This window comes from Alosa pseudoharengus, unplaced genomic scaffold (assembly GCF_046254945.1).
Source record: "Alosa pseudoharengus isolate Yale_2024_CS ecotype anadromous, Long Island Sound unplaced genomic scaffold, YU_APseudo_1.1 YU_APseudo_1.1_scf_3, whole genome shotgun sequence".
In the NCBI taxonomy this organism is placed as follows: Eukaryota; Metazoa; Chordata; class Actinopteri; order Clupeiformes; family Clupeidae; genus Alosa; species Alosa pseudoharengus.
This window is the reverse complement of record NW_027468718.1, coordinates 45,987,006-45,993,005: the sequence shown is the minus strand read 5'-3', so window position 1 is coordinate 45,993,005 and position 6,000 is coordinate 45,987,006.

Below are 6,000 nucleotides of genomic sequence, written 5' to 3'. Positions count from 1 at the left end.
CCAATCCCTTAGCTGAGGCCCCGGTGTCCAATTTGGTATCTTGAGAACTATTTCCCTCTGTTACTGCATCAATAAACAAGTCTTCACCGTCTGTGTATTCGTCAGGTTCATTTTCACTCACTGCATGGACTCCTTTTCCTTGCTCGGAACGACATACTTTTGCAAAATGGTTCCACTTGTTGCACATCATGCACTGTTTCCCTTTTGCCGGGCAGCTGTTCGTGTCGTGTGCCTTATTTCTACAGTAGCCGCAGGTTTTAGCGCGACCATGGAAGCGACCCTTATCTTTCTTCACCGTTATCCACACCGCATATCCACAGTCCTTCACAAGCAGCCTCAATTCTGTGACAAACTGCTCAAAAGGCTCGCTAGGTCCCTGTATCTTCTCATGGAACTTGTAGCGTGTGGAAATTACATCGGACTTTGGCATTACATATGCTTCAGAACGTTCATAGTATGGCTTAAAAACTTTTGCTTCTGCCTCCGTTAATGTCCATGTATTGTAGATATCTCTACCTTTTTCTCCGACCCTATCAGTTAGGTCTTACCTGTACAGCTCTATGCAGCTGTAAATGCCTGGACTAGTAACTTTATCCTTAGATGCCTCAGAAAACATAATAGTTCAAACATATATACCACATTTTCTATTACTTCACCATACTTCAAATTAAATATTTTTTCTGAAATTATTTCACGTTTTGTGCCTTTTTTTCATATTATTTGCTAGAAAGGGCATTAAATACTCTAAAATCACACTCATATATATTTTTGTGATGTTCCCAAGGTCTGAAATGTAGGATTTAATAATAAAAACATTGAAATATGTCCCATGGCTAAAATTCTGGGGCAAAATAGGTTTCTCCAATGGCAAAATTGGCGGCCATCTTGGAAAATGGCCGCCATTTTGAAAATTCACGTGGCTAACGTTATTTTTCAAATAAATGGCCTCAGAGGGATAAACATACCAAATTTTACGCATGTTAACAGAATTGAACGATTGTTACAGTTATCTGCCCCACTAACAACCAAATGGATTATTTTAGTAAATCAGACTGTTGCAGTCATCCTCCCAAATCATTAAGTGGCATCATTTTCTTGTATTGCATTCTATCCAGAAGTCTGTCAATGCTATACAAAACATCTATACCATCAATTATTGTTTTATCTTGAATGCAGTTGAAATCACTGCAATATCAAAAATGTGTAATGTGTGTCAGTGTGACCATTTCAGAAGTGTATGAATTGTGTACTTGTATTTGTGAATTGTGCACAATTTGTAATACATCACACACACACACACACACATGCTGACGCATGACTGCACTGCAACCTACAGCAACAACCACATAGTGAAATTTGCTGACGACACAACTCTGGTGGGTCTCATCACCAAGGGCGACGAGACTCAATACAGGTTGGAGGTCGACCTTCTGACCACGTGGTGCAGGGACAACAACCTCCTGCTGAACGTCAGCAAGACCAAGGAGATTGTTGTTGACTTCCGGAGAGGTCACACCCAACACCTGCCACTGACCATCGACGGTGCTGTGGTGGAGAGAGTGAGCAGCACCAAATTCCTGGGGGTGCACATCAGTGAAGACCTCTCCTGGACCACCAACACTGCATCACTGGCGAAGAAAGCTCAGCGCCGCCTGTACTTCCTGTGGAAACTCAGGCGAGCAAGTGCTCCACCAGCCATCATGACCACATTCTACCGAGGCACCATTGAGAGCATCCTCTCCAGCTGTATCGCTGTGTGGGGCGGAAGCTGCACTGAATACAACAGGAAAGCCCTGCAGCGCATAGTGAACACAGCTGGAAGGATTATTGGTGCTTCACTCCCCTCCCTGAAGGACATTTACACCTCCCACCTCACCCGCAAGGCGACCACAATTGTGAGTGATGCAAGTCACCCCGCTCACAATTTGTTTGATCAACTGCCCTCTGGGAAGAGGTACAGAAGCCTGCACTCCTGCACCACCAGACTCACCAACAGCTTCATACACCAGGCTGTTAGGATGCTGAACTCTCTCCCCCCTCCACCCTCAGCTACATAACATCCTGGACTTTGGACCCACAATGGCTGCCTTGCACTACTCCACTTGCACTACTCCACTTGTACACTTGCACACTTTGCAACTTGTTGTTGTTGTCCTGTTGTCCTGAAAACACTTCTGCTGCTCTTACATAACTTGCACCACTATGCCACTTGCATACTTAGGTCAAACAGAACTACCTCAGCCATTTATTGGCCTGACTTTTGCACTATTATATTGACTGTCTACTGTATGCACAATTGCACAATTTCAACTCAAAATTTGCTGCTCTTATTTTCTTCATTGTATGTGCCTTCTTATTTTTACTTTTTATATTGTTTACTTGAATGTTATGTTTGTCTGTGGACCTAATTGGTAAAATATGTCTTGTCTCCACCGTGGGATAGTAGGAAATGCAATTTCGATCTCTTTGTATGTCTTGACATGTGAAGAAATTGACAATAAAGCAGACTTTGACTTTGACTTTGACACACACTTATAACACAAAGACATACAAACAGATAAATACTGACTCTAATTTCTGTCCTTAATAATGGTTACCTTATTCTAGGAAAACCTAAAGGTCAAACTGCAGCCTTTACAGAGGAAGCTGAGCAGCTTTAAACAAGCTAAAACAACCTGTGATGAAACTGCCCAATACATAAGAGTAAGACTTACAACAGTACAATACTAGACAGACCATTCATAACAGAGAATCCTATATATCACCTAAGACACCATTGTATGATGACATATGTTATTACAGGTGCAAGCCCAACACACAGAGAAACAGATCAAGGAGGAGTCTGAAAAGCTGTACTGTCTTCTGCGAGATGAAGAAGCAGCCAGGATATCTGCACTGAGGGAGGAAGAAAAGCATAAGAGTAAGATGATGAAGGAGAAGATTGAGAACATGAGCAGAGATATCTCTTCTACAGACTCAATCAGAGCCATAGAGGAGGAGATGGGAGCTGATGACATCCCATTCCTGCAGGTAGGGTTTGGGCTTGATGTTTCTCAGTGAATCTCTGACATTTGATCATAAAGTCGAGAAGGCCTGGCATTTAGGGAGGTACTTCAGGAGAGCTCTGTGAAAGATCTCCAGTGGCCCTGTGAATATATAGTACTAATTAAACATGTTCAATAGGATATGTTCAAAACATGTGGGTATAAAGGGTGTCAGTTCTTACCAGTATGTTTGAAGAGGGCCATCTTCTGAAGATCTTTCAAAAGCCTTTTATCAAAGACGAGTGACGTCAGGTCCTGATATGCCACCGAGTCCTTCTTCAGCCACATCCTCTTCTTCTGCTCCTCAGCTGTTAGAAGAGCATGGTCACAGTGATGCCGCTTTCCATCCGTGTCAGTCCATCGATGTTCATTGACCACATGGTGTGGAATGCACTTCCACCTGTTTTGTAGTGCCTTTCATCCGTTTCACCAACTTCAAGGGTGCTGGCACTGGTATCAAGGCCAGGTGTACTTGGGCATGGTGACTATAAAACAAACAAGAGGTTTCTTTTCAAACTATATTCCACTAATTTAAATCAGACAGTAGTCTTAGATATACTAAAGATAGGTGTAGTGGTGAAATAAGAGGTGGGTAGGCTAAACTGCAGTAAGGAAAAGTGCTACTGGATGTTTTTTTTTTTTTTTAAATACATAAGACATTCAGAATATATGATAATGGTGAAGATTACTGTTTACAAGTGGTATGGCTACTAGTAGTAAATAGTTCATTGAGTGCATACACACTATTAGGAAGTGCATTGAATGTATTGAGTGGTGGATAAACTATCAACAGGTGGATAAACTATTTCTGAAATTCAGTGGTGGATAAACTGCGTTTACTTGCGATTAGCCTCCACTGCAGCCATGATTAGAGATAATATTATTTAGGCTACTTACAAACTGTTCTTGTAAGTTCAATAACGTTAAAAACATTTGAATAACGTCAGACTAACACAGTAAAACATGGTGGATTTACATCGCTAATAGCAAACTTATGCAGCTAACACACAATGGACACGATATTCATAACTGTCTAACATAGATATATACACTAGATGTCGCCTTCTGCTTCTCAGCATGCGTCAACACCGCCGCCATCTTGGTACAGGGATCTGAAGCGCTAAACTAGTTCTCCTGTATTGTCAGCGTTACCTATTTAGCGACGTTTGGCCATCCCCAGCGATAGAAAACCTTTTTAGCGATTAGCGACAAATTTGGGAACTTCTCACAATGATGGCAGATTGGCTTCTTTGTTGTTGAAACGTAAGAAAATCACCTTTCTCATGGCTTTGTCATTTATGAATTCAGCTACATCTCGTTTGCCCATGGCACTGACCCATGATTATAAAAGTAACGACTGGCGTAGCCTATGTAGTAGCAGAGGCAAATGTTCTACAGATCTACAGCAACTTCTGGTGAGATTACAACTTACATGAGTAAACGAGACGAGGGGTATGTGGCCTCAACCAGAGCCTGTCTACGAAGAGCCTGTTTACTTTCATTGTATCGAACCTGGTTGCAGTTTACTCATTGTTCCTCTAGGGGCCGCCGCTAGCTAGTGCAGAATGAATGGGAGTCTATGGGGCTAGACAGGTAAAATGTATCTTTATTATCGTCTTAAGCTTAGTTTTCTCTAGACTCAACCATAAATACATGCCTGTCAGTTGGAACAACCCAAAAAACTAGATAATTGCTTGAGATTTTGACGATTTATGGTGATTTTATTTTCGCTAGATCTTTGCCCAGATTGACGCTAATGCATTATAGAGGAGTGGATCACTGAAGCAAGATGGCGTCTCGATTGACGCATTCGTTCCAATGAACAGCAGTAGTCAAGGCGACATCTAGTGTATATATCTATGACTGTCTACCGTTACGTTGCTAACTTTGCTTCCTCGTTGCTGACGAGTGGAGTTAGCGAGGCAGCAAGCGACCAAAACACAAGATATTTACTTTATAAACAGCCAAATCATATGAGATGTGCTGCTTTACAGCAGACGACTATATCAGTGTGTTCTCAGTCGAGAAGTAGAGTCGAGTCAGAAAAACCTTACCTCCAGGCAAATGCGTTTAGCGCAGCTAGCACTGCTAGTTCCAGAAGTTCCTGGCTGTTCGTCGACATCATCTGGCAAGGTAAATATCGACGGAATTGCGGTTTTCACAAGCGCGGGTCTCTTCACTCCTAAGGGGTTCTTCTGCCTTGAAATGTAGACTGCACACCGTCAGATGTTTTAGTGCTTCAATGGCTGTGTCCTCTTAGAACTTCGGGTTATTGATAGCCCGTAGCCACTTTTTGCACAACTCCAACTCTTTGGGTAATCTATGAAAATTTACTCCCGTGTATTTTCCTTGTGCTGGCTGAACATCCCGGTAACATGCAAGTGCACACCATTTCGAAACACAAACGAGGAGTAATTCACTAATGAGTTCGCAAACTAAGTCTTCACTAGAAATAGTTTGAAATGATTTCCAGGTAGCGTAGAGTGGAGCTCAACGCTCGAGCCTTGGTTGACAGATTATGGGCGGGGTTGAACAATTGAGTTCGACAGTGGGAGTGGCCTGCGGAGCTGAGCATTGCAATGCACTATGGGGATTGTTGTCTGCAATCCACAAGCACTAAAAAGTAATTTTCTGCCTTTTCTCGGTCAAGAAGGCACCAAATTAGAAATGTATGCTACTATTCTACTACATATATGACCCACTTTCAATACATATTCATGTCTCCACTGGTGGAATGTCCCTTTAAGATATCTAGAAGCTCTATCAAAGATCCCTAATCCATAACTCTCTTAAATCTTACAGACAAGAGCACAGTGGAAAGGTGAGTGATCTGCCTCCTGCCTCTCTCTTCTCTCTGGTTCTGAACCCAAACCCACAGCAGCACTGACTCCTGAATGCAGAGACAGGAGCTCTGATCAATGTAGCAAAGCACCTGGGCAACCTGAATTTCAGAGTC